Genomic DNA, 8098 nt, shown 5'->3' with positions numbered 1-8098 from the left:
AGCCCCTGTATGTGGAATCACATGCCTAGGCTTTGAGTCAAGACACTGTTACTGACCACCTCTCTGCCCTGGGTGTGTGAGTACCCAGGTGAGTACTCATGCAGGTCTGTTAGTACTCATTGTGAGTACTCCTGTAGGGTCTTGTGTAAGTACTCAGTGTGAATACTCATACAGGTGCTCTCACTCTGATTCTCTATCAGTGAAGTACTGAGTTGTACAACATCTAACATGTGTTTCCAAGTCCATGGTTCAATGATGCAAAACCGTGCTGATAGATCCAGGGATTTCATGGAGAAAGCATATCTGGATTTCAGGGGGATACTTCACAATATCCCTTTAGGAGAAATGTGAGAAAGAGAGAAAGAGAAATTCAATCACAGTGACAGAAGATTGGCACCCTTGTCTACAAGAACTCACAGAGACAGGAATTCTTAAAGGTGAGATGTGGCCTGTTACAAGGCTACTCTGTCATCCTGGGCTATATCAATACCTTAAAGTAACTGAAAGCATGCTCACCAACTTTCAGGTGACACAGATGTGGGAGGAAGGGCCAATACATCAGAAGACAGCAACAAGATTTAAATGATTTTAATATTCTGAATTGATGCTTTAAAGCTAAATCAATCTATCTTTTCATTCACCTATCCATCCATCCATTATCTATCTATCTATCTACCTATCATCTATCACCTATCAATCATCTGTCTTATCTATCATCTATCTATCTATCTATCTATTCATCTATCCATCATCTAAAAGAATAATATCCAACAGGTTTAAAAAATGCACAATAGCAATGTGGTTCATGTAAAAAAGACTAGGAAGGTCTGGTTTATGACCAACTGAATACTCATCAAAAGTAAATGTCCAAAGAGCGAATGCAATGCTCATTTGTATATCAGCTGGGAGTGCCTCATTCAAAGAGCAGAAGAGCTTCCTATTCTCAGCACTGACCCCTTCTTACCCCTGTCATTGTAATAGTGGGACTTATATTGAGGAGGTCAGGATGTGATGGAGAAGGTCTAGAAATCACCCATTCATTTGCCCATTCATAGATACGTGCCTTTATTCATTCAGCAAACATATTCAGCCTTATGAGCAGTGGCCTCAAATCCTTTTTGAAATAAGATAGGAATATAAATGAATGAGTGAATGAATGAAAGGAAAGACTGAGTTGCTGCCCTCAAGGACTTCAGCCTGGAGAAGGGAAAGTCCGATAAAGTGGGAATTGCAGGCCCTCCAGAGCTGTGAGAGGAGCACTGGAAGCGAGGGTGGCAGAAAAGGAAAGGTGTGTGTGGAGAGGAGTGTGTTCATCACACTCAGTTCCTAGCACTGCCGTCTCTCCTTTTATTTGCTGATTCATTTATTTCCTCCTTTTATTCTTCTTCACCAAGGAGGCAATCATTTTACTGGGTTAATGTGTATTCTTTGATTTTTATGAGTTCTTGAGAAGCAAGTGTTGCTTCTTTGGCTACACTTTTACATAATCAATATTGTACTAGTGACTGGCTCTTTTTTGCTTTCTTAATTCAGTTCTAGGTCATGAGAACTAACCAGGTTCTTGAGTATACAGTCAACCCACTTTATTCACAGATTCTCTATTTGCAAATTCACCTAATCACTAAAATTTATTTGTTGCTTCCAAATTAATACTCAAGGAACTTTGATGGACATTCATGGACCTGATACTCAGAGCAATGATGAGTTTGGGTAATGATGTGCATGTTCTCAGCTGAGAAGCAAATTGACACTCTACCTTCTTGTTCCAGCCCTTGTACTATTAACAAGCGACCATTTTACAGCTGTTTAAAATGACCCCCAAGCTTAGTGCTGGAGTGCTGTCTCATGTTCCTAAGTGTAAGATGGCTGTCATGTGCCTTACAGTGAAAATTCATGTTCGATGAGCTTCCTTCAGGCATGAGTTATAGTGCTGTTGTCAATAAGTTCAATGTTAATCAATCAACAATTCAGATTAAATAAGGTGTCTTTAAATGGGAAAACATATAAATTAAGGTTATGTTATGATATTTGACAAAAATATTGTGACCAGAAACTTGTAGGAACCTAACCCTTTATTTCCCCTAGGAGCAATGGTCCAGTATTCCCTAATTCAGTGTTTTCCACAACTTTATGGGACAGAATGAGTAATACGAATTGACTATATTTCTGCTTCATGGCTTCTCACTGCTGCATAGTATTCTATACCACATTTTATTTATTCATTCCTCTAGGGATGGGAGTGGCCTATGCATGACAAGGATCTTCATGCATCTTCCCTTGGAAACTAGTGTGAGAATTTCTCTGGAGGCATTCTGAGAATGGACTTCTGGGCCCTAGGGTAACTGCATTTGACCAAATACCGCTGGATGACTCTAAAGAAAGGCTGTTCCCCCTGGCACTCCTACCAGCATCACATGAGGGTCCTATATCCCCTCAGCCCAGCCATGACCTGCTGTCATCCAATTTGCAGTCTGATGGGGATAAAGTCGTAGCTCATTATAGTTTTTATTTTATATTTCTAATTAAATTAGTTACAGTGTTTCTTCATTTGCTTATTATTTGAGTTTCCTCTTTGGTAAATTGCCTATTCATGTTTTGCCTATTTACCTATTAGTTTTTTTAAAAATTGATTTTCAAAAGTTCCTTGTATATTTTACATATGTGAACCTTGTCAAGTTTAGACATTTTAAATATATTCTCCTGATTTGTCATTGGCCTTTTTACTGTGTTCATGATTTTTTCAGTAAGTGGAAATTTTTAACATTAGCATGTACAAGAAATGAAACATTGGGTGGATGGATGATGTGGTGTCTAGCTGTGAGGAAGGAGAATTTTAAGAGTGAGTTTCCATATGAAAGGCTATGTCATTTAAAGAAAGAGTAAAGGCAATTCAAATTCTTTTGGGGGTGGAGGAAAATAAAATATTAATGGTAGGATAGCTATTTTATCTTTAAGGCTGTATGTCAAAGAGGCTTTAGACTTAGTCCATCCCCAAGTAGCAAGGAACGCTCTTTGTTCTCGGAGATGGCCAAGCAGGATAAACATCAGGGATGCTGCATGGAACTGTGGCCTTGATTGGGCAGCTAGAGTCAAGGAGTTACTGTCAACTCTGAGAGTCTATGAATGACATGGAGATTGTTCTTAAACAAGCAATTCGTTATTTCAGCATTAATGCTCACCAGTTAAGCTGGTCTTCTCAGTATCTGTCAAAAGGCAATATCTTCTCACTGTACTCCATCCCCATCCCTTACCTACACAGGCACCACTCATTAATCATATGGACATGACATTAGGCAAGCTCTTTCTGTGACTTCTTCCTCTTCTTTTTAAAACTCACAATTTAGTGTAGACTTCTAGATAGCTCCCTTCATTACAGGTCTGAGTCTGGAGAGAAGTAAAAGGAAGAGGGAGGGTAAAGGGTTGAATATACCTCAGTGCAGTTACGAATGGGCAAAAATGGTAGTTTCTGTCTTTTATTCATCCTTGAATTCATTCACTCACTTAATTATACATTGGTGAGTGCCTCATTCATGTCAGGCACTGGGCTCAGCATTAGAGGTACAAGAGTGAGCAAAACACCCAGACAGGGGGTGTCTGTCCTACCTTCATGGAGCAGACTCTACAGGGGCAATCATCTATATCACACCAAATCTATAAAATACTCACATTTCTACCTGTGTGCTCCCTTTAAAACCAATGAAACAAATAATAAAAATGCAAATTAGAATTAAATAAAAATACCACTTTCATCTGTCATGAACATTTCATCTGTTGGCAAACATCCAGAGGTTGACAGACACTCTGTTATTGGCGAGACCGTGGGACAACAGGCATTCTCACCCAGTGGTGTGAATGCAGACTGGTAAAGTTCCTATGGAAGGGAATTTGGAATGTTCAACAAAATGGCATGCATTTAACCCTTCGATCTAGCAAATCCACTCCTGGCAAAATAGCCCTAAGATAGGTTGGCAAAAAATACAGTAAGATTTAGGTATAAAAAGTTTTATTACAGTACTTTTTGTATTACCAAAAGACTGGAAAAACAACACATGTGTGCACCACTAGGGGACTAGTTGAAGAAACCATGGCCTGGTCAAGTCCATGCAACGTAGAACCATGCATTATAAAACGGAATAGGGCCACCACTGCATCCTATTATAGAGAGATCTCTAGGATATACTATTAAGTGAAGTGAAGAAAGCAAAGTGAAGAATAGTGTGGATAGCATGATATCTTATAATTTAAAACAGGGGAGAATTGTATATATACCCACTATAGTAAAACCTCGATATAACAGACTAATTTGGGCTAGGGGGTGTTTGTTAAAGCCGAAAGTCTGCTATATAATAAAGTAAGTTTTTGAATGAGCATGTTAGTTAAAAAATTAACAAATTAGTATATCTGTTTTTACTTATGTAGACATGTTTATGTAATTATAACTAAGTATATGAAAAGTTTAATTTCACAGAAAAGTTTTCTATATACATATTACTGTAATTTTAAATTCATGCTGAATAGGTCTAGTAAGTGCGTGCCTTCACCTGTCACTGCAAGTAAATGCACATGGCTGGGGTGTGGCTTAGCGCATTTCCTTAAAACGCACCCCAGGACAACAGAGCCAATTACTTTAAAAAGTCACCCCAAACAACAGAATCAATCACTGTGTTTACCAGTAACAACTCTGGGATTTAAATATTAGACTATAGTTGTAGATATGTAATATTTATTTATGTCAGCAAAATTATTGCAATGTTTTTTCCAACATATGGTCTATTTGCTACAATTTGTTTAAAAAAATAACAGTGAATTAGTAACAAAAAAAATAACCTGCTAATCTACACTAATAAAAGAGAAACATGGTAATTGGCGTACGACCGCTACCCTTCCCATTGGCTAATCAGCATATCCTTATGCAAATTAACTGTCAGCCAAGATGGCGGCCTGCAGCCAGGCAGCTGGAAGCGAACATGAGGCTTGCTTCCTCCAGTGACTGCAGACTCCAACGTTCCCCACCTGACTTGCCGGCCTCTGAGCTGGCAGTTTGAAACATTCTAACAAATATAGCCGGCTGGGATCTCAGAGCTGAAGTTATACATTGTTTCGATTATAGAATGGCAAACAAACCAGCAGCTGAAGCCTCAGAGCTAGAGCCAGAGCTAAAGCTGGCCCAGAATAAAAAAAAAAAAAGAAAAAAAGGAGCGGTTGGGAGCTTCAGTCAATCGCCGGCCTTAAGGCAGCCCTAAGCCCCTCACCCAGACTGGCCAGGCACCCCAGTGGGGACCCCCACCCTGAAGGGTATGTGACCAGCTGCAAACAGCCATCATCCCCTCATCCAGACTGGCCAGGCACCCCAGTGGGGACCCCCACCCTGATCCAGGACACCCTTCAGGGCAAACCAGCTGGCCCCCAGGCCTCTATCCTATATAGTAAAAGGGTAATATGCCTCCCAGCACCGGGATCAGCGGAGCCACGAGGCCTCCTGGCACCAGATCAGCATGACAGGGTGCAGCGCCCAACCCCCGATCACCCTGCGGCTCTGTGTGTGACAGGGTGTGGCATCCCAACCCCCTGATCGGCCCTGCTCTGTGTGTGACAGGGGGTGGCGCCCCAACCCCCCACACGGGCCCTGCTCTGTGTGTGACGGGGTAGAGCCATAACCTCCCCATCTGCCCTGCCCTGAGTGTGACAGTGGCGGCGCCCCAACCCCCTGATGGGCCCTGCTCTGTGGGTGATAGAGGGCGGCGCCCCAACTCCCTGATCCGCCCTGCTGTGTGTGTGACAGGGGGCGGTGCCCTAACTCCCCTATCGGCCCTACTCTGTGAGTGACAGGGGGGAGCTCCCCAACCCCCTGATGGGCCCTGCTCTGTGCGTGACGGGGGGGGGGGGACAGTGCCCCAACCCCCTGATTGGCCCTGCTCTGTGCATCACAGGGGGTGGTGCCGCAACCTCCCCATTGACTCTGCCTTGAGTGTGATAGGGGGTGGTGCCCCAACCCCCCAATCAGCCCTACCCTGAGTGTGACTGAGGGTGGCATCGCAACCTCCCAATCCGCCCTGCTCTGTGCATGACAGGGGGCGGCGCCCCAACTCCCCAATCAGCCCTGCTCTGAGCCCGACCAGGGGCTGCACCTAGGGATTGGGCCTGCCCTCTGCCACCCAGGAGCAGGCCTAAGCCAGCAGGTCGTTATCTCCTGAGGGGTCCCAGACTGCGAGAGGGCACAGGCCGGGCTGAGGGACCCCCCCTTCCCCCCCCCCCCAGTGCACAAATTTTTGTGCACCGGGCCTCTAGTTTAATTATAAGCAAATCTTGTTAAAAGCATTTTAAAATTAACAGGGTGTTTTCATATATGACATATGGGCCAGAAATTTTGTCTGTTAAATCTGAAGTCCATTAACTTGAGGTTCAAAATATCGGGAGTTTACTGTATTTAAAAATTGTAATGAGCCGGGCTGGTGTGGCTCAATGGTTGAGCCTCGACCTATGAACCAGGAAGTCACGGTTTGATTCCTGGTCAGGATATATACCTGGGTTGTGGGCTTGATCTCCAGTAGAGGAGTTGCAGGAGGCAGCCGATCAAAGATTCTCTCTCATCATTGATGTTTCTATCGCTCTCTCCCTCTCATTTCCTCTTGCTCTCTCCCTCTCACTTCCTCTCTGAAATCAATACAACTTTTTCTTAATTTTAATGGAAGGACAGACCAACACTAATAAAAATTGTCACCTATGTGGGAGGGGGGGAACAGGTGATGAGGAGGATAATATAAGATAGATTATCTAAATGGACTTTATAGTACAGATTTGACTTTGGTGCCATCTGAATGTCTTATAAGACAAAATATAATAAAAAAAGAAAACTGCAGAGCAGAAATAGAACTGCTGCCAGTGCTGCCACCGATTCAAGAGCCAGGGTAGTGGCTGCCATTCTCTGTTGCCTGAGGAGTGGGCCTGGGACGAAAACAGTCACTGAGGTTGGTTGCTTGGGAGCGTCTTTGCCTCCCGCAGTCCTCCCTCAGGAATGACCATGGATAAAAGTAAGCTGGTACAGAAAGCCAAGCTCATGAGCATGCTGAGTGCTGTGAAGGTCTTTTTGCAGCCCTGAAGGCAGTCACAGAACAAGGACACAAGCTCTCCAATGAAAGGAGAAATCTGCTTGTCACTGCTGTGTCATCTCCAACACTGAGCAGAAAACAGAGAGGAAGGAGAAGCAGCAGCAGATGGGCAGAGTATGGTGAGAAGTTCGAGGCAGAACTGCAGGACATCTGCAACGATGTTTTCAAGCTGTCGGACAAATATCTTATTCCCAATGCTACACAACCAGAAAGTAAGGTGTTCTACTTGAAAATGAAAAGGGATTCGTTTAGATATCTTTCTGAGGTGGCACCTAGAGACAATAAGCAAGCCATTTGAGATTAGTAAGAAAGAAATGCAGCTTACACACCCAGTTCCACTTGGCCCCACGCTGAATTTCTCAGTCTTTTACTATGAGATTCTGCACTCTCCTGAAAAGGCTTGCAGTCTGGCAAAAGTGTTGTGTGATGAGGCAACTGCTGAATTGGATGCACTGAATGAAGAGTCGTACAAACACAGCACCCTGATCATGCAGTTGCTTAGGAACAATCTCACTCTGTGGCCGTCAAAAACCCGGGGGATGAAGGAGACACTGGGGAGGGAGAGAACTAATGTCTATGGTGCTTTGTCACCTGTTCAGTGTCACTCTATTCCCGCCACACATATTCCTTTGTGTGGTTAAAAAAAAAGAAGAGTTGTGCGTTGACTTTTCAATGTTTCACAGCTTCAGCTTAGCAAAAATGGTCCAGGGGTAAACAGCTGGTTTTTGTATCTCAAACTCTGATTGGCGACGTAAATGCCAAGGCATTCTAAAGTTTTGTTTTTTAACATTCGCAGGATTACTGTGTGTTTATTTTTTTTCAAAAACCCAAACACTGTGATTATGGGGTTTTGTAACTAAGCAGAACTCTTACTGGTAGAAAAAATAACCTGTATTATCTGTAACTTTGGGGGAAGTTTAATCTGATATCAAAGCAGTCACTGAAATACAGCTCCATTGTAAAGTACAGAAAATTACAGAGATTATATT

General features: G+C 43.1%; 1 pseudogene; it reads left to right on the top strand.

Annotated features, from left to right (window-relative positions):
* The first annotated feature begins 7015 nt into the window (after positions 1–7015).
* Positions 7016–7680, top strand: LOC102419776 (annotated as a pseudogene).
* Positions 7681–8098: the final 418 nt, after the last annotated feature.

The sequence above is a fragment of the Myotis lucifugus genome, unplaced genomic scaffold (assembly GCF_000147115.1).
Source record: "Myotis lucifugus unplaced genomic scaffold, Myoluc2.0 scaffold_19, whole genome shotgun sequence".
NCBI lineage: Eukaryota > Metazoa > Chordata > Mammalia > Chiroptera > Vespertilionidae > Myotis > Myotis lucifugus.
This window is presented reverse-complemented; position numbering and strand designations above follow the sequence as displayed.